The sequence below is a fragment of the Apodemus sylvaticus genome, chromosome 1 (genome assembly GCF_947179515.1).
Source record: "Apodemus sylvaticus chromosome 1, mApoSyl1.1, whole genome shotgun sequence".
Classification (NCBI taxonomy): Eukaryota; Metazoa; Chordata; class Mammalia; order Rodentia; family Muridae; genus Apodemus; species Apodemus sylvaticus.
The window spans coordinates 137,815,434-137,835,916 of record NC_067472.1 but is presented as its reverse complement, the minus strand read 5'-3'; positions in this window follow the sequence as shown (position 1 = coordinate 137,835,916).

Here is a 20,483-nt window from a genome sequence, read left to right as displayed (position 1 = left end):
CTTTGACAAATCAAATGTATATTAAGTTTCCTCATCTACAGATCAATGCGGCTATTCTAATGCTGAAGAATTGCTTGACAAGTATCTGGGACTCAGGGAAATAAACAAGTTTACCAAAATCTCTACTATGATGTATTGAGACAGAAGGGAAAAGAGTACAGAGCAAGAGTTTGGAAGTCTGTTTGTAGTGGATGGAGTCCTGGATCGAGGGGAGCAGTTATAAGCTATAGTCACTCTGCTGGGATCCATTTTCTCAGGGATCCTAGACAATGCCAATGTCTTTCTGAACTTCTCAATTTAAGAAGTTGGTTATGTCATTTTCCTCTGAGAGGTGTGATATGTTCCATCCCTTCAAAAGATGGAGACTGCCTCTCAGAGTCTGCCCTTGGTTTTTAATATTGTCATCAAAATGAGTTTCTAAACACATTCAAGATGTCACAAGACCAATTGAAGGAATTTGAGATGGTGAGTCTTGGAAGCTCCTCCAGTCTCTAGAGATAACAAAAGTAATTGGTGAGAGGCATAGTGGCTAAAAGATACCAGCTTTACATCTTCTGCCATCAGAGTTCTAAACATAACTCTCACCATTGCTTCCACAGTGAGTTCAATGTACACACACACACACACACACACACACACACACACACACACACACACCCTCTGTCCTTCAGGTCAACAGATCTAATTCTTCTATTTTTTTTTCAGACTTCCTGCCTGTACCATGTAAATCTCGATGCTAAACACCTGGCAGGCTTCATCTTGAATACGAAAGCACACACCCATGTGTGCAGAACACACAGCCAATTTACGACTGCCCCTGCAAGTGGGAAATGGGTCCCTCCACAAATCTCTCTCTTTCCTCTTCAGTTTGATAAACTCTTGGCTCCGTTGTCAGGTCAGACTCTCTCTCAGACTTGTGATTGAAACAAACGTGCAAATGTATTCTCAGGAACCACTCAACAGAGCCAGTTGACAGAAAGAACTCCATGGAATCCTCCTGGAGCGAGGCAGGCTTTTAACTTGATTGATGAAATTATATCTAAATCTAGTAGATTTGGGACTTCAAAGACATTTTTCCCTACTTAGGGCATCCGGGATGAAGGGTGTATGCTATTTGTTCCAAACTCCCAGGCTCAAGTGGTTCGCAAATTGACCCCTTTGTAATAGGGTAAAGGTTTCTTGCTAGATAACAGCGGTTCATTTTGATTAATTATGTCAGGGAATTAATGTATGATTACTAACTTTTAGCAGACCCTGCTCCTTCTGACCCCAGATGCTTGTTTGTGTGCCTGGTTGTAATTTTCGACCGATGGGTTAGGAGAGGTCACTGTGTGGTCAGCATATTTTAAACAAAGGAAGAGAAAGAGGAGGAGAGGCCTCCAAATGGACTGGACACTAGCTCACAGCCGTGACAGAGAAGGCCTGTTAAGTGTTTTAACAGTAGGTTTTTATATATTTACTCTTGGTAAGAAAAGCTGGTTGAGCCAGAAATGGAGAGGAACCTGGGAAGATGTGGTGAATAATTAAATAGTAAAATGTTAGTCCATACATGCCACTGTGTACAGGTTTCAATGGCCCAAGAGCTTGTTAAAGACAAAATGGTAAAGTAAGAGTGTTGGTTTGGGTCAGGCCAGGAGAATTGAGATGAAAGAATTTTTTTTTCAATAATGTGATTTTTCTCGGAGGCAGTGTGGGGTTTCAATAGTTATTTTTAGATCCAGTGCTAACTGCTTAGAAGAATGAGAACATACACTAAGCTGCTGTCCCTTTAATTATTCTTATTTTCTGTGTTTATATGTAGTGTGTAATAATCCTTCTGCTGAAGTGCTCCTGTCCTTAAGTTTGAACTAAGAACTTCACAGACCTCAATGTCTGTCTACTCATTACAACAAGTCTGCTCTCAGTGCCCAAGAACTTCTGAGATGAGCTGAGATATCTTGGTCTTTCATCTCCATGAAAGTAAGCGTGTTTATCACAAGAATTAGGTTCACAGGGCTCTAAGAGAACACTGATAAGACTTGCTATGGAAAACTAACTTTCTTTCAACACTCAACTGAGAGGCATCCTCTCCACAAATGCTAGGGATGATATCAATCGTTTGCTGATTGTGAAACACAATTATAAAACTCCAAGGGAGAAAGGAAAGAAGAGGCCATTATAGAGTAAACAGAAGTATGTGTCTATGTCGTGTATCTGTGTGCATGGTGCATGTCTGTGTGCAGGTTGTTATTAAGGTAAGGGAGAATTGGAGGAGTCATAATTATGCAAAAGGTTGGCTTGCATTGGGAGAATGATGGACCAATACTCTTGGGTTTCTAAATAAAGGTTGCATGTGTCATGGACCTGAGAGAGAGAGAGAGAGAGAGAGAGAGAGAGAGAGAGAGAGAATATTACAAAGGAAAGTGCTACATGATACCACATTCAATGTTTAAACATTATAAAGAACCCTTTCTCTAAGGTGGTTGAGAAATAAATTGCGCTTTAGCATTCAGATTTTGTTAGCTCTGTCCAGAAGGCTGCAAGAGAGACACTGGGCATGCTGACAATTGCTGATCACCCATAGCCTTTATGGACAACATAATCACAATTACTGTATTTCAAACAAGCCCCTTTCAAAAATTAGAGGTGTTGATGACTTTAATGGGGATATACACCATTTGTCTGTTCCATTATTGCAATTACTGTCTGGCTTGGTATCTTCTCTCTGACAGTGGCTAATGCTGTATACTTCAAAGGAAGATATAAACCCTCAATAATGCATTTACGGTCCAATTCACATTCAGCTTTTCATGTCCCCACCATGGTCACCCCACCTCTTCTACAGTCATAAGTGCCTGTCGGCCTGCACACACACGCACAAATGTACACTCCTATGGAGGAGGGCTCTGTGGAAGAAATATCTTTGCACTGGACCTATAGAATTGGACTTATAGAAATAGGCAGTGTGAGAAAAGAAGAACAATAGAAACAGTCTAGGTGTTTAAGTCGTAGAGAGAAAGAGGTGGGGCTACCTCCCTTAGTCCTTCTGTTGAAGCCTAGTTGTCTCACATCATCTGGAAATCTCAGGATAAAAGAAAACCTCCCTTGGAAACACCTACAGTAGTTTTTAGGGATTTAAAGCACAAATCCATCAGATAAATGTCTTCTCTCACAACCCAACCTCCTACTTTTCTGTTCTTAATACATGGAGTTGTGGAAATAGGTAGACAATATATGTTGAATACAACAGATATGTATTTTAAAATATCTCCAAGTTATACCTAAGGATCCTATCTCATGTTCATGTCCTTATTATCTCAATATATTCCCTCATGTTTTGTGTCACAGAAGACATGGCCTTTACTCTTATTTTTAGATGGTGAGATGCAATATGGCATAGTACACCTTCACACATCCAAAAGACAGCAATCATAGGAAAGTACTTTGGGAGGACACATCTCTCTATGATTATGTGTTGGTTTGCATTCAGGTTTCTTGGAGAACGTGAATGATTTACCCACAGCCCAGATGTTCAGGGGCTCTTATTGTCCAGTCACATCTTACTACTGCTCTCTACCAGATCTTACCAGGGCTACAGCAAACATTCTGATGTGATCCTAAGACCTCAAAGTCTATAGGGCTTTGAAAAAAAAAATCGACCAGGAAAGAATCAAAAAGAAAAAAAATAAAGAAAATGAAAGAGTCCAGCATATTGAGGAAGCTGTTGACTAAGACTCATTTCATAACTCTGAAATGAACGGAAATGAGCCAAAGTCGTGTTGACAGCTGCTGCTTCTAGAACTAAGGTAAAGCTGTCCACTCTCACTCCAATGGAGCCAGCCAATGACTTTGTTTAGATTCTAATTACTGTCTCTGTCTTTTAGGTCTCCATTACAGTGCTTATAGGTGTCTAGATCTACCTGAAGAAAAGGGAGTCAGAAACCTCTCCTGGGAGACAGGGGGAGTATAGGTTAACTGATCATTTTGGTTCCCTTGACTCTGGTCCTGAAACTTGGGAAAACTTTAACTTTTCAAAAGAAAGCTTCAGGCATACTAGGACAAATCAGGTCACTAGATATGGGCGTCGCTCCCAGAAGCCATTCTATCTGTGGAATCTGGAATTTTACTCCCCAAGAGCTGGAATGGCTGTCACTGGTGTGCTCTACTCCATCTCTGAAATAGCTGCTTCCAGTGATGACAGGAAGGAGCTACTGCACACCCCATGTGCGGGCTGATTTCCATGAGCTGTGCTGACTAATAGCTTACTGTTGGCAAAACTAAGATCACTGAATAATGTTTTCAAAAAAAATCTTAAGCTAGAAATTGCAAAGCAAACTCTAATAAGCCTCACAACCCAAAGTAAACTATTTACCAAATGTCATGAACCATTAAGAGATGGATTGGTTAACACGCCTTAGCAGGCTAAAGGGGGTGTTTCAAAGAGTTGAAACTAGAGCAACATTGAACAGCTCAAGGCACAGGAAAGTCTTCAATGAATTTTAAAAAAGGAACAAAATTTGGGAATTTTTGTTGTCATTTTTTTAAGTTCAGAGGTGACATTTCAATAGGACTTTGAAACTGAACTGAAGAAAGATGGACATAGAAATGTTCTTCGTAATCACCAGCAAAATCTATCACACATGTTCTTTCAAGTAAGGTTTATTGGAAAGAAACTGCTACTAGAGAACCACATGTTAACTCTGACTTGCCAAGGTCAGGCCAGGGAAATAAACCCTTGAACCTTACAAATATGCAAAGCTGACATAAATAACAAATTAAACTCAGTCAGGTAGAACATTTTGACCAGTGGATATGAGACAGATACCAACTCCAAGGACCCAGAGCCTCTTGATTAGGAAGCAAAACTGTTCTTCATTTGCTGGCCATTATTTTTGCATCTGCAAGGTGCTTTGCTCTGCCCTGCTGAGGAGAAACCTAATAAAATGGCCCTACTAAGTTCTTTGACAACAGCACCATGTTACATCTCATGGCTTGTTACTGTGGTACACTGAGCTAATGACTTAGTATATCTTTATATGGGATTATAGAACTTTTCTATGGGCGAAATTGATGTAAGGTACTTTGAGTTTTAAATCCACTTCTGTCTTCGTGTGTGTGTGTGTGTGTGTGTGTGTGTTGGTGTGGGTGTGTATTTGTGCACTCATGAATTTGTGCATGTGTGTATACACATACATAGGTATGTGAATGTGGTTGTAAGTGCATATGTGTGGATGTGGATATGGATGTGTGCACCTCTATAATCAAGCACACAGAGTCCAGAGGAAGATGTCAACCATCCTGCTATATCACTATTTACCATATTCCTTTGAGGCCGGATCCCATTGAACCATAAGCAGGGCTGGAGCCAGCGAGTTCCAATGAGTCTCCTGTCTTTGCTCTCACATTGGGGGCATTACCAAAGTGGTGGCATGCAGACATATCTGACTCTTTATGTGGATTTCTCGATCTAAACTCTGGTTTTCATCCTTGCAGAGCAAGTACTTTTACCTACTGAGTCAATTCCTAAATGATAAAAACTATGGCGGCATTTTTCAGGACAAAGTTGGGAAGATGGAATACTTGGAAAGTTACTTGATTCTGACTAACATACAAAAGAGTGTAGGCAGCTACAAGGAGAGAGGCTGCACCATCTTAAATTCCAAAGAAGGCATCTTTGTCTGGTTTTATTATGAAAGGGTCAAAGAGACGCAGAGGCTGAGGAAGAACAAAAGAGGCTTGACAATGTCATGTCCATTGTTACCCAGAACTCAAACCAGAAGACATCCTTGGCATGGCCATGAGGCTAAGAGTATCACTAAATAAAGGGCATATTTCTGTTGAGTGACCAATGTGGGAACTCTCAAGGTCTTTTCAAAGTCCCAACACTAAACTTTCATAACTTTACTCTTTTTACAGACCCAGTGTTTTGGCAGATTTAATCTATGATGTCTTTAATTAAACATAGCCTGCCATAGAGCAATTGGAGTGTGGAGTGGGAGCTTTCAGCTCCCCTCCCAGGTTTCTGCTGTTGGCTGTGACAGGGTATTAGCTTTAATCCCAGCTGGTGAGCCTTGAAAGTTTGCAAGGAGGAAGTAGTATTTGAGGGATTGTCCTTGAGGGAAAAACATTCTTTAGCACCCTCTTTATTTATTTTGTATGACTTACTTTTTAAATTAAAATATAATTATATAATTTCCCCTCTTCTAGAAACCACTTCATAAGTTGCTAGTGATAGGACAGGATTGTGTTTGCCCACAGGGACCAGCAAAGAGATTACATGTTCCTACTCTTCCTTTTTGGGACAGGACTGGGGGTGGAAGACATTTGATCACATGATGAAAGAGGGAAGAACACTTCAGTTTTAAAAAATTGGATAAATGTCTATAGAATAAACTGTGAACTTCTAAGTCGTAGGTTTATTTAAATAATTTTCTAATTTAGACAGAATTGTATGCTTTATTTGAACAATATTTCTTTTACCCTTTTAAATACAAATTTAAAATGATAAATAATAGCTATATCTGTGCAGATATCTCTATATCTAAGTATATATCTATATACAGATTTTTTTTTTTTAGACAGGGTTTCATTATGTAGTTCAGACTGGCCTTGAACCTCTAATCTTGCTGTCTCAGCCTCCTCCGGGATGTGATTGTAGTCATAAATCTATATACTTGACTGAAATAACATTTAACTTTTTTATTAAGATGAGATCTGATTAGCTGCTTTGGATAATTCTAAAACGAATACTTCTACCTAGGCACAGATGACTTGCAGGGGTCGCTGTGGCAACCAGGTGGGTAACAAATGAAGCTAACAGGTCTCTGCTGTGTCAGATGCCAGCTCTGGCCTGATGAAGGTGGAACTGTCACTTCTAGAACTTCAAGATAAAGACTGAAGAGGTGATTTCTTCTTTTTCTTTATTTTTGTCCCCCTCTCATTCAGTTGCTGGCCCGATTTAAGGGAAAGAAGTTTGGCCAAAGTCCTGTCGAGGAATGAGAACTCATTTTCACATGGAATTGAAATACCAAATAACGGGCAGATGGGATGGGATGAAACCTATAGGGGTTTTACAAAAAGCTAGATGACAAAAAATAAAAAAAAAATATATTCCACTGCCATTTTTTTCTGATTTGTATGATTTTCTTTCATTTGAAGGCATGCACACATAGCCCACATCCTCTGGTGATGAATTGGCATGCTTTATTTTCCAGGGAAAGTGAGAAACCAGCAGCTTGCCTTTCCAAACATATAAATGTATGTCTAAAATCTAAGGCGGTTTTGGATGCCGTGTATGTGCTGTCACAAAAGCACACCCAAACAGTGAATTGGTTACATAGAAATAGGACCCATGACATCCTCAAAAGAGCCTACTTTTAGTATCTGTTGGGTTTCTGTGTTGGGCTGGTTTGGACTTTGTAATCTTTACCTCTAGCTCAAGTTCCTTATGCAGATCACTGTCTCAGCCTGGAAGATAAATCACATTTTCTGCTCTCTATGGAGTTGCCAAGCTGTGCTAGCTTGAACTTGAGTGGATTTAGGGTGCAAGGGGATGAACGCTGTGATTTTCCAAGAACCTACCTCCTCTTCCATCATCTCATACCTGGACCAGTACACCTGTGAATGGCGCCACCTCAGCCCCAGTCCTTTGAGACGTCATGGTCTGATGAAGGCTGTTAGATTGGCTTCTTAGCTTCTAACTCCCTCTGGATCTTTTAGTTAATCCACCCTTCCAACCTTGACCCAGCTGAGATTCTTGTCTGGAAAAAAAAAAAAGACACCTGGCAAATTTTAAAGTTTAATGTCAGGTTAATCTCGATTTATTTTGGTAAAATTAGAGTAGCGTTGTTCCTAGCCTCTCTGTTGATTGTAGGAGGGAGGTGACCAGAGAGGGCGGAGAGCAGCAATTAGCAGGGCCCTTGTGCAGGAAGTTAAATCATACAGAACATTACTACCTTATTTATTTTTGGATTCTCATGGATCCAAGGTTGTTGCTTGTAAGTCTCAAGGACTAAAGGATTAGACTGTGTAGAAATACATATATATATATCATTGAAAGGCATGTCTTGTTACTCTTGTCTGTTCATCTCTGGCTTCAGGGCACACACTCTTGAATTGTATTAAATATTATAAGAAAATGTTTATTTAAAGTCCTTTCATCTGACAGGTTATTAAATGCTAGATCAAACGATGAAGAAATTCAACATCAGACTTGGTAGTGGGACAGACCAGGGTAGAATATGTTGATCCCTGTATAAACAAATAGACATGGAAATATCCTCAATGCCACTGAACCTGTTGAATAGGGTTCTACTGAAAAAGGGTTGAAGGAATTTTTTTTAAAAAGCTATTCAAGGGCAATCAGAGTTGGCAGAAGCTCATGTCCTCATGAACCTACAGAGGAGGCATGAATATAATTTTTAACAACAGATATTTGACTACTAATTGTGTAGTCAGTAATGGAAGCCAGCCACCCCAGAGTTCAGCACATTGAGGATGTTGGTCTGGACATTGACGTTCAAATCCTAATAGAAATATAACTAGCAAGTAATACAGGAAAAACATCCTTTTGGTTGTCCCCATTTTCCACAAAGCAGCTAGTAGATTTTCTACATTCATGTCACTAATTTTTATCTGTCTACAATCAAATAATTTTTTAGTCTGAAAGAGGTGGGAAAGAAAGAAGTCTCCTGTTAGTCTGGTAATAGGTTGGTGGAAATGGCATTGAGGCCACAAAGCAGTCTCCTAGCAGAAGGGCAACGGAGAAGTGTAATCAGGTTAGAACTTGATGTTGTAACTTACTCGAATGAAAGACTTTTCTTAAGGTGACATTAAGATGAAATATTTAAGATAAACTGGAAGATTTGACTGGGAATTCACAATGGCTCTCTGAAATAGTCTGTCCTGATTTACAGATCCTCAATTTTCAATTTATGAGCTGAGACCAGAGTATACCACCAGAGGATGAGAATAGAGTAGTCATATTAGAGGCAGCTCATATATCCTAAAGACAGACTTTGGAAGAATTAGAAAGTATAATAAAGTGCCTGTCCCTTTAAGACAGGGCCTGGCTCCCTGCCAATTTCCAACCTAAAGCATTAGATATTTTTAAAGCCCTTAAAACTGTCACTTTTCCCCTGGACTTTTTGTCATCTCTAAATGAAAAAACAGTACCAGAGAGATTTGCCCATATTGTTTCCAGTCTCCTCAGGATATTTTTGAAAAGTAAATATTTATTGCTGACAATAATTTTTTCGCGAAGGTTAACTAGCATTTCAAGTGCAAACCCGGGCATCTGAAAGGCAGAGAAGCACCCCTCCACCTCCAGGGCACACACACACAGACGGGAAACTTGCAAACAAGGCCACCGGAAATGCAAACCTTTGCAATGTTTTTTAAAAATTCATTTTCAGAGAAGACAAGGGCAATGATTTCTAGAGTCAGGCCAGAGGACATTTGGGATTCAGAGGAGTTTAAATGTAGCCTAGGGAGCACTGGAGGATCAAAGAGGGAGCAGCTCAGAGGCTCTTTCCAGCCTTCCTTTGCCCTCAGCCTCTGGAGGTGGATTTGTCAGCCTGGTCAATGCAAGGACCCTCACCTCCTTCGTTGCCTCCTTTCTTTGAGATTCTGGAGGACAACTTCTAGAAACCATTGCTTCTCAGCCTCCCACTGTGTGCTTTCTGGTTAATTACTGGAAGCATTATCATGTCCTTCAGACCTTTTCTTGCCAGCTTGCTCTAAGGGACTTTTGGGGTTTCATATTTTGAAGTATTTTTATACACAGATAAGTTATGAAAAAATGTTAGTTTTTTTTCTTTCAAGACTTTAGTGCACAGCATGTGCCTTAAATCCAATTTGGAAAAAAACTTTATTAAGACACAATCAGTAGACCATATTTTGTTAAATGCCAATTTAAAGGTTCAGGGAAAATTGAACTGCTAAATTCTTTTAGGATTATTGCTGTTGTAATATAAAAATTATTGGTTATTCAGGTAAATAAGCATCAGTGGGATGCTGAAAAATAAAGGAGAGTCAGGGGTAGACATTGAAGACTGTTTATGTATCCATTAGCTATACAGACGACGATGACGAAGGATCCTCACAGATACAATTCCTATGCAATATCCCCACACATCTCCATGCACACACATTGACTGTACCACTAAGGATTTATGTGTATCTCCAAATCAAAGACAGTTCAGTCAGCAAGGGATTTTTCTGATTTTATACATTCCCCTCCCTAAAGAACAGTTGTTTCACAGGATCAAAAAAGACCCAAGCCTTTTTACTCTGGATGTGCACATGGGATGATGATGTCACAGTTGTAGAACAACATGCTGACTCAGCTCCAGTCCTTCACACACTACAGTCAGGAAGAAGAGAAAACAGAAAAGCAGTGCATGCCTGAGGAGTTAGATCTCACCTTCCAGGCCTTGAATTTCTTTTACTTGTGAGGAATTGATCCCATGGCTATTTCTACTCGTTTGGAACACCAAGAAATGCAGTTTCTCTAAAATAAGAGAATCACGGGTCTATTAATAAGAAAGTGCAGATGACTATTGGATAGCTAACCAGGCAATACTGTTAGAGTAAATTCTTTAAATTGCCACCAAGTGTGCCAAAGGCAGTCTGGGGCAAAGGTATCCAGGAAGTATCGAGTTAACCACTTAGTGCCCATACAAGCAACTATATTTTCAAGGATCACAGAAATATGTTTCTAGACCTGCAAACATGAGACAAGGTTTAGACTCAGCTGTTGGGAAAACTATTGGTGGAAGTGATATTACATGGATTACTAACATTTTTGATTTGAGAGATATAGACAAAATCAAAAACAATAAGGGCTGGAGATGTAGGTTAGAGGTAGAAAAGACACCTCCCACGAGAGGGCCTGGGTTCTATTCCTACCCCTGCTAACTAACCAACAAAAGCCTCTGGTAGCTAAAAGCAGCTTAGGATGTTTCTTAAGGGCACTAAGTACTGCTATCAGCATCAAAAGAGGTGCACTTTGGAATAGGGGTTCATGTGGTTTATTATCATCTACCTAAGGTTCTAAGATACTTAGTCCTTACACAGTCTGTTGGAGTAATCAGCAGTTTTAGTCTAATACCATAATGTATTTGTTACTTTTCCAGAAACAGTGGCTTTTGGTTTGTTAACAAAATACCTATTCATCAGTGTCTAGTTACCCATGAGGCCTCTGGCATTTACAGCAGGGTTGAATGGGTGTTACAACTATGAGCACATGAACCTTAAGTTTTGTGATTAGAGAGGAAGGTGTCCCAATCTCTGTGAAGTCAGCTAGACCTTTGCCCTGATTCTATCTTCATGATGGGTGAACAGGGGGTGGGGGGTGGGGAGACAGGTACAAGGCAATGAAAGAGAACATGGCTGGATGGAGAATCAACAAAAGCAAAGCTTGCTGAAAAATACCACAGTGAAACTTAATGTGCTAATTTAAAAAATTAAAAAGCAAGCACTGCATGCATCATCTTCCATTTACAGTTGCTATTTATTCTCTCATGTTTGACCTTTATGTATATAGGTAGGATGATTCTTCTTTCATATTTTCTCTTAATAAAACGTGGAATCAGCGTGGCTGGTAATTGTCTTGACGAATATCTGAATCCTTGCACTGCAAATTATTGGATTTGGGAGACAGCAACAATATCTTATGCTGTTTAGTGTAAGAAGACACAAAAAGGCAAAAGTAGAAAGCAATATTATGTGCAGTATCCCATGATGAAGTAACAACAACAAAATGCCATGGGCAGTACACAGGGCCTGTCACTGAATGGTAGACCTAAGAAAGTCCGCCATTTTTATTTATTTATTTATTTTTTTGAGATGTGTATTCTATGCTGGGGACTCACTAAATAGTGAAGGATGACTTTGAACTTCTGTCTCTACTGCTTCTATCTCCCTCGTGTTTGGATTACAGGGGTGCACCACCACATGCAGCTGCATATAAAATAAAGAGCTTCATGTCGCTGGGCAAGCATTTTGACAATGGCCATAACACCAGCTTAAGCTTCCACCTTGAATTTTGGCTTGGAGGCCCAGCAAATGCATCAGTGTAGCAAAGATAAGTACAGTAATGAGCTGGCAGAGGATACACTATGAGTGAAGTACCAGGACTCTGCACAGCACCTTCAGGAGAAAACATGAAAACCTGTGCGGTTTCAACTGGAAGAAATATTTTCAAATATGGACACTTGAGTTGCCTTAGATCAAAGGTACCTTTGGGCCCCAGAACTAGGAGTTTCCACTTCAGAGAAATGGTTTGAAATTTCTGAGTAGCAAACATAATAATAGAACAAGAACAGTGTATTCTCTCGCACCCATTACAGCTGAGGAGAAACTTGTGATGGATAAGGGAGACACTGGAAACATGAGGAAGAGAGAAAGAATAAATGCAAAGGAACTTGAAACCATTGAGCAGTGAGGAGAGGATGTAAGGGTTTATAGGGAAGGGGGGTTCTAGATTGGGTCCTTGGCATCTCCCAATGACCTGTCGTATGGTAAGCAAGGTAGAAGACTCAAAGAGTTAGTGGCTCTTGGAATGTCTTCAGATCATTAGGATTGTGGTCTCAGGAGGGATTCTGGGACTCTAATCTCTTCCCTTTTTTTTTTCTCTTTTTGTCTTGAAAGACAGGAGGTGAATGCATTGGCTCTGTTCCTCTCCATCTGCCTGTATTCTCAGGCCCTTTATGAACAGGAACTTCTGAATGTGGAAGTCCACACGTAGCTTCCTCTTTGTCAGTTCGTAATCTCAGGTGTGTCCTTGTATTGAAAGCTGATTATCACAGGAAGTCAGTGTGGGCAGATATATACAAAAGAATGTTTTCAGCCATAGAGGAGAACAAAGCTATGCCGTTTGCAAGGAAGTGGATGGCAACTGAAGACAACACTATTAAGTGAATTAAACCAGTCTTAGATAAATATTATCTACTTTCTCCCATTTTTTGCTCCCAGGATTGTTTCCTCCAGATTTGAAATCATGTATGTATATGTGACATGATAAAGCTGTCTAGGGAACAAAAGAGACAACTGGTAGTTGAGTAGGAGGTGAGAAAAGGATCGAAAGGTATGGAGAAAAATATATTCAAAGTACAACATGTATTTGTATGAAAATCACCTTATGAGTGGTTGACACCTGAATAAAGGTGTCTGAGATTGACCTCTGGCCCCTACATACATGTGCACAGGCTAGAGTACACAGGAGTACTCTCCCTTCTATGCACAGGAAGAAACAAGGCTTTGCAAACTATTGCATACAAGGACAATGAAAAATTAAAAAATATATTAAAATAAATGAAAATGGTGAAATGTTTGAATGGGGTTAAATTAATTAAACAGGAAGTCACTAAGTGAACTAATAATATATTTTGTTCACAGGAAGATAACAACTGTGCCTTGTTGTCCAGAAAGCAGAAAAATAGGAAACTTTTTTTTTCATTCAGATTGTAAAATCATAAGGATGGGGAAGTTCTGGGGAATGCAATCTGACTCGTGTGAGAGGCTTAGGACATTTTCACTGCTTTAAGAATGACCAAAGAACCATCTGCTCCTGGAATCTTTGAAACATTGGCCATGAAATGGTTAGTACATCATGCTTCAACCTCCCTGCAGTCAATACAAGAAGGGAATGAATCTATAGCAGGCGGAGTCCCCTACACAAGAGGGCTGCTCACTACAGACTATCATTAGGGGGGAGTTTGGAAATCAGGTAGCACCCCTTCTGTCTCGCCATGATTCTAAAGTTGAAGACTGAACAAATCGGGAGGCTTAGGGAAAGGTCTACTCAGTGACACTGTGGCACTGCTGGCTGTGCACCCAGTGTTTTAACTTTGGAGTATTGCTCAGTAATTGTTTCCCTTGAAGGATCCTTCGTAATGGTACAACTCTTTTATGACTAAAACCTTGAGTGTCAGAACTATGACTAGGGGACTGTTTCTTCCAATAAGTTTGGCGGGACAATGCATCCTTTCTACATTATAAAGGAATAGACTGCAGTGAAGCTATGGTGTGCATTTCTTACACAGCAAGCCACAAAATCTGCTCTTTGAGACATATTGGCACATGTATTACAACCTGTTTCTTCTAAATGGTAAATCGCTTTTCCAATTGATTACTTAGTTTATTTTCTTAACTACCTGGTTACTCAGATGATTAATTTAATTAGATTCCATTAGGGTAAGGCACATTCCCCAAGCTCTTGTCAGAAGCCATACTCTTTTTGGTTATTAAACCGAAAGCAGCCAGGCCCACCCTTCAGGATTTAAAATTCTGATTTCTTTTCCCTTATGGAAACATAGCTTTGAAATCCATTTTTATTAACTCAGAAATGGCTCCTCTATAGGGTTACCATATATCTTTACTTTATAATCTGTTAAGGTTTTGAGAGTACTTTTGAATCTTGTCTTGACAGGGGAGGTGCAGAAACATTTTTTTCCCAGGCAGTGCTGGCATTAGACAGGGTGCTTTCTGTTTTCCCAGGGGAGGTTCCCCCCAGCTTCTCCCCACCAAACAAGCTCCTTCCTGGAGATTAAGAGATAATGCATCTGAAATAGCAAGATCTCATTCAGGCTTTTGCTTTTTCTGAGGCTCAAATCCCAAGAATCTCCAAGTCCAATTGAATGCATATACAATTGGACAAACGTTAAGTATCACCCCCATTACAGTTCAGGGAGGAAGGGAAAGTTCCCATCTTAAGTCAGGGCTAAACATTCTTGAGCTGTGGTGGTGTGTTTTTCTTTCAGCAGGCCTGACTGCCCTGTTAGCAGAAGCCCCTCCAATGTGTTTGTTTCTCTTGAGGTTGTATGTGCTCAGCGAGCTCTCTCTTAAGTATGAACAGACCACAGACCCAACCTGTCCCAGGCCTGAAGCAGAAATGTCAAAGGCGTGAAAACAAGAGTCTGGAGATTGGAGGGGATTTGCCTCTGACACTCTCAGGAACTGGGCCTCTAGCCTGGGTGAAGAGCTGGCTGGTGGAAAAGCGGGAGGGAGGTGGGAAGCACAGAAAAATGATTGGCATGGTAGTTAGGTGTTGCGTAATCTACCCAGGACAAGATCCAGGCCTACTTGAAGATCTGAATTTTGAAGTAAAACAGATCCTGGTTTGTGCCCAAGCATGGACACATGCTTCGTCTGTAATACTGAGCAGGTGGTCTAACTGATCCCCTCTTTTACCTCGAGGTGTGTGTTGCCATGGGGTGTGTGTTGCCATGGGGTGTGTGTTGTGCATGAGACTCTCGTTAACCTCAAACGGGATGGAGGACTTGGCCTGAGTGGCCACCAGAGACTCTCAGAGAATATGTAAACAGTAAGCAACTACTGAGCAAGCCCAGTTGTTTGCCCATTCTGTCAGCAACATATTTCTGAACTATTTGCAAGTTTCTTCCAAATTCTTAAGATTTTTCTAAGACTTGGGTGGGCCAATGTTCTTCCCAGATCTTGCTGGCAACTATCTTTATAATTTTAGAGGGCAAATTGTTGATAAAAGTCAAAAGCCTCCAGCAAACACATATATATTTTACTTAGAAATTTCAATTTCGTTAGCTCAAGGAGAGGGGAGGGGATCAGAGATATAAACCCCAATTTAATGTAAAATATGTTTTATGTCTCCCTAACACATTATAAGTGCTACTTGTAGTAAAATACTGCCAGAGTTCAACATAGGACCATGGGATTTGTCTCCTTAATCACACACTTTTACAGCTATTAGAATTCTTTGTTCTAAAGTTTTAACACAAGAATGACAGTCATAGAAAACACAAAATGCTACCAAAGGAGCAACAGTGTAACATATCTGACAAATATGCACACAATGGGGAAAACCACTGCCTGGACAGTTTTTGGCAGACTAAAGCATAAAATTGAGATCTTTTAAGAGTACAATCATACAGTGGCAATGGCAGTTGTGGAAGCTATGAGGAAAAGCATCATTAGATAAGACCCTTGATTTATCGTCTGGGTCATCTTGAACGTAAACATGAGCTCGATGAAATTCCTTAAAGAGACAGCAGACCTACAGTGGTAACAATTTAGTAACTATTCTCAAAATATTTCTAGAAATGTCAGCAATTAAGTTTCTTAAAGTAATGAACCACTTATTGTTTTAGATGAATTCATCCAAGTCTGATGCCTAACTCACAGCTCAAAAAGTCAGTGTGATTTTCATATTTTGGCATGACAATGTTCATGACTTTAAGGAAAAGAATTCTGGGAAGTGTCTTTGAGACATTGCTCTACTATAGGAGACAAATGCCATTAACTTGTGAAAATCATTAGATAAACAGTTTATAGTAACTGACTGGAAAAGAAATTACTAGGTTTTAATAGAGGACCAGATAAACCAAGACATGAACACCTGTTAACTTTTTTTACCCCAATCACACACACACACACACACACACACACACACACACACACACACACACACACACACCAACCTCAGTCAGGAATCAGGAAATAAGTTCCTATCTTTTACAGCCCATTCAGATATTTGACAAATTTTAATTTCCTTTACACACAGGGTATCCAAGTGCAGTGTACAAAAAACCAGAAGTATTGTCATCCTTAAGACTCCCAATTGCTTCTTCTTTGTGGGTTTTGGCCAATTACCAAAGAATCATTTGGAAGGTGTGTAGAACAACCTTTAATTAAATTTTAACAACAGTGTAGACACCCACACAGCATGATACAAACACAGGTAAATGCTAATCTTCTCCCAGTCAGAATCTTTATCTGCACACTTCACCCATCAGAGAAGACAGAAGGGCACAAAGTCTGACACATTTTTTTTGCTTTTTGTGTATTTTAAATATGATAAATGAATTCTGATTAAATTAATATGTTAAGCTAACTTTTCTTACTGTCATTTTTGCTTCTAACCTGGCTTCCTCAAGTAGACCATAAGCAGGTGTATTTAGGCTATTTTCTACAGTTGTAGAGATTGTGTGCTCCAGATTATTGACCTGAAGGTTGTTCTCCCAGTGAATGTCTTGTGACATGCATGGAATGATTTGAATATAACAAACTTGCATACAAGAGGTCTCTCTCTTCTGGATCTAAGCAGTTCTACAGTGGGCTGTTCTACTGTCTGGATATAATGCTAAAACCTTTCTTTCCATTAGGAGCAGGTTAAGCTGGACTTGAAATGATTTCGATCAATTTCTTACTTTGTTGACCTTGGTGCTCTAAGTGCTGGTCTGACATTATAGCCAGAAATATAAGTCCTGACCCTGCAACATTGTATATATATGCTATGTGTCCATAGAGCACACACATTTAGAGGCCTATTAAGTGTCTGGATGAAGAGCACTAACTTTAAACAGAGATGTAAATGACAACAGAAAATGTCTATAAAATTCACTTGTGTAAACAGTAATGTTAAACATTGCAGAAGACAAAGCTAACTTTTCCTGGGCTGCCAAGCCTAAGCGAGTATATCAGGTGCTTGAGGGCAAAAGACATTTCTGTAGGCAATCCCACAGATGTCTCCTGACTGCCACTTCTAGTACAATGCCAAATGACCACGTATGTGCTGATGCGTTGAGGTTGCATCAGAACCTGGTCGTCCCCCACCCCCACTCCTGGCCCTTTGCACCCTGGGAGACAATGTGGTGGCTGTCCTTTCTCAAGGCTTGAGCTTCTGCTCCCTTGGATCTTGCTGGCCTTTAAAAGTCACACAGCTCTGCATATCCACCATAAGGGGTGGGGTGGGGGGGGGAGCTGGCATTCTTTAGGACCTGGGGGAGTTGTTGTGTTCCTCTGGAATGTGTTGAATGGCTTGTAAATTAGAGCCCCTAATGAAAACTCGCTGGTGTCCAACTGGAGCAGTCATCTGGCTAAAATCAGGCAGTAATTCCACTAATTTTACTGCCCTTCTCCCAGCCCTCAACGCCTCATTTAGGAAAAAAATGTTTATGTTCTCCTCAAAACACCTGCATTCTAACTCCAGACCCAAAAGCAATTATAGATTTTATTTTATTTTATTTTCTGGCCTCTCTGTTATGAATGAAGCATTCCTTTCTTTTGTAAAACGTAAGTAAATAAAGACAGCCCTGAGGTTTCTGACTGGGAGACTTCTAAATCGTCATGTTTTCTTTGGTGTGTACAGAGTCAGTCCCAGTCTGCAGCTGTTGCCCAGAACCCTTTAGGTATTTTTCAGAAAACAATAGTGGGGACCTTCTCAGAGAAGTTTACATTGTGACTAACTGAGGTCTGGTTGGAGAAAAGAATGGTGTGACTTCCCCTCATCCAATTTCAAACTTTTCAAGTAGACTTTGGCTTTTATCGAAATTTAGTTCAACTGAGAATCTCCACATTTCTCTTTCTCTTCCTTCCTTTCTTCCTTTCTTTCTTCCTTCCTTCCTTCCTTCTTTTATTTCTCTTCCTTCCTCTCTCTCTCTTCCTTTCTCTCTCTCCCTCTCTCTCTCTCCATCTCTCTCTCTCTTCCTTTCTTTCTCAATTTAACATCACTGGAAAAAAACCATTTTGAAGTTCAAGAAGAAGAAAGTTCTGGGGCATATGCTGGAAAGAGAATGGAAGTCAGTATGTTTCTATGTGTCTCTGTGTGTCTCTGTTTCTCTGTCTTTATCTATCTCTCTGTCTCTGTCTGTCTGTCTGTCTCTCTCATCACCACAAATTAATAGAACATTACCTGTTTTTTTCTTCTGGTTTTCATTTGTTTAAATACTTTGAAAATAAGGTCAAATCTGTGTCTCCAAGTTTCATAAAAAGTCATACATTGTATTACATTTTGTTACTTGATAAAAGACAGAGGGAAAAGAATTTCAAGTAACATATATACAAATCTTTCTATTTGTTTCTAAAGCGTCACCTTTCTCCCCCATCCCCCCACCCTCCCTCTGCATCAAGTCTGGGGAACATCTGTGAACTGGAAATGCATTCTGGGTAATGACATGCAAATAAGCCCACCAGTTAGCAGAATTTCCTTGTCCAATAATGGAATCGGACCAACATGTAGGTTTTTAAATTGGAGCCAGGCTTGCCCAGGCCAGATGTGCAAACAAGAGCACGTGTTCTTGGTTTTAGGGACTAGAGCAGCAATGCCCTGTGGGGAAGAAGAACAAAATAAAACAATGACACAAGGCATCAAATAAGGAACTAGAAGCAGATAGAGATGTTCTTTTGGGGAATAGCCATATCAGACAACACATTAGACAGCGGCTAACTCAGAAGATGGGTCTTTGACATCTTCTGTGTCTCCCAAACTTGCCACTTGGATGAATGGTGTGTCTATCCTGGTCTGGCTATCAGAGTGTTTGGCTTGCCTTAGATTGCTAGCCACTTGTCAAGATGCTGATGATAGGCTTACTTTCTGAGACATTTGGAAGCACCGGAGCTATCAGAGCTATCAGATAGTTAAGGCAGTCCCTCTCTTTCTCAGGTCTTCTAAATATTAGTCCTCTGGAAACACGCATTGGGGACAGAGAATGAGGTCTCATAGTACAGCATCAGTAGAAAGCTGTGGCTGCAACGACTGACCTTGGAGGTCTAGTTTTCCAAGCACACTTTCTATGTATAAGAGGCAAGATATACTTGCTGCCTCCTGCATCTCAGTCTGTTAACTCAAATCAAGTGGATATTGAAAGATTCTCAAAGAACTGAACAAGAGGACATCAAATAGGCTGAAATCAAAAGTTGACTTACACAAAGTGGCTTAAAACAAGATTTCAAAGCCTTCCTCTTTTGAAGTGAAAAGATATCTTGCCGTTTTAAAAAAAAGCCAAAAAGTATTACATTATAGATGTCACAACTAATGATCCTCATACAGCCGAGGCTCTGGAGGATCAGAAAATGAGCAAACATTTGGATGTACTTCTCGAAGATGATGGCTATATTTAACTGATGGCTATTGAATTTATCAGGGTCAGTTAGCATAATGAAAACATATTTTATTAGGCTGTTAAAGGGATAAATTGTTTTCATATTTATTCATCTGTTCCCAAGGCTAATTTGGGGCTTTTGAAGACATGCTTTTCATGTCCCTAGAATGAACAGCTAAATAAATAAAGCATTAGTTTGAGAACAGAAGTAGCCACTCTAGATGCAGCATGCCTCTCTTCCGTAGAAGTCTAAGTGATGACTTTCTGCCTCAGTGTTCAACAGATATGGCAAATAGTCTCTGGAATTCCCAAGAAAATGCAAAAATAAATACAAGTAGAAATATATACCAGCAAGGGAAAATAAAACAACTTCGCCATGGATGTTCACTGAATGAAACACAAACCCAACATGTTGCTGTTTATGATTTAAGCTGAGAACACTTCTGCTTCAATTCATTGCTAAGTGCATTCCCATGGTCTGAAAAAGATGAAGAATGTGGGAAAAAATCCCTGCCTTATTTTGTTTATTTAATAAAAATACATCAGCATTCATAATTAAAAATGGGAACTTTGAGATAGTGGCTTCCAAAGCGTGCTTGAGGTTTACAGGCTTTTTGAGGGGGGTGGGTGGGTGGGTGGGTGGAGCTT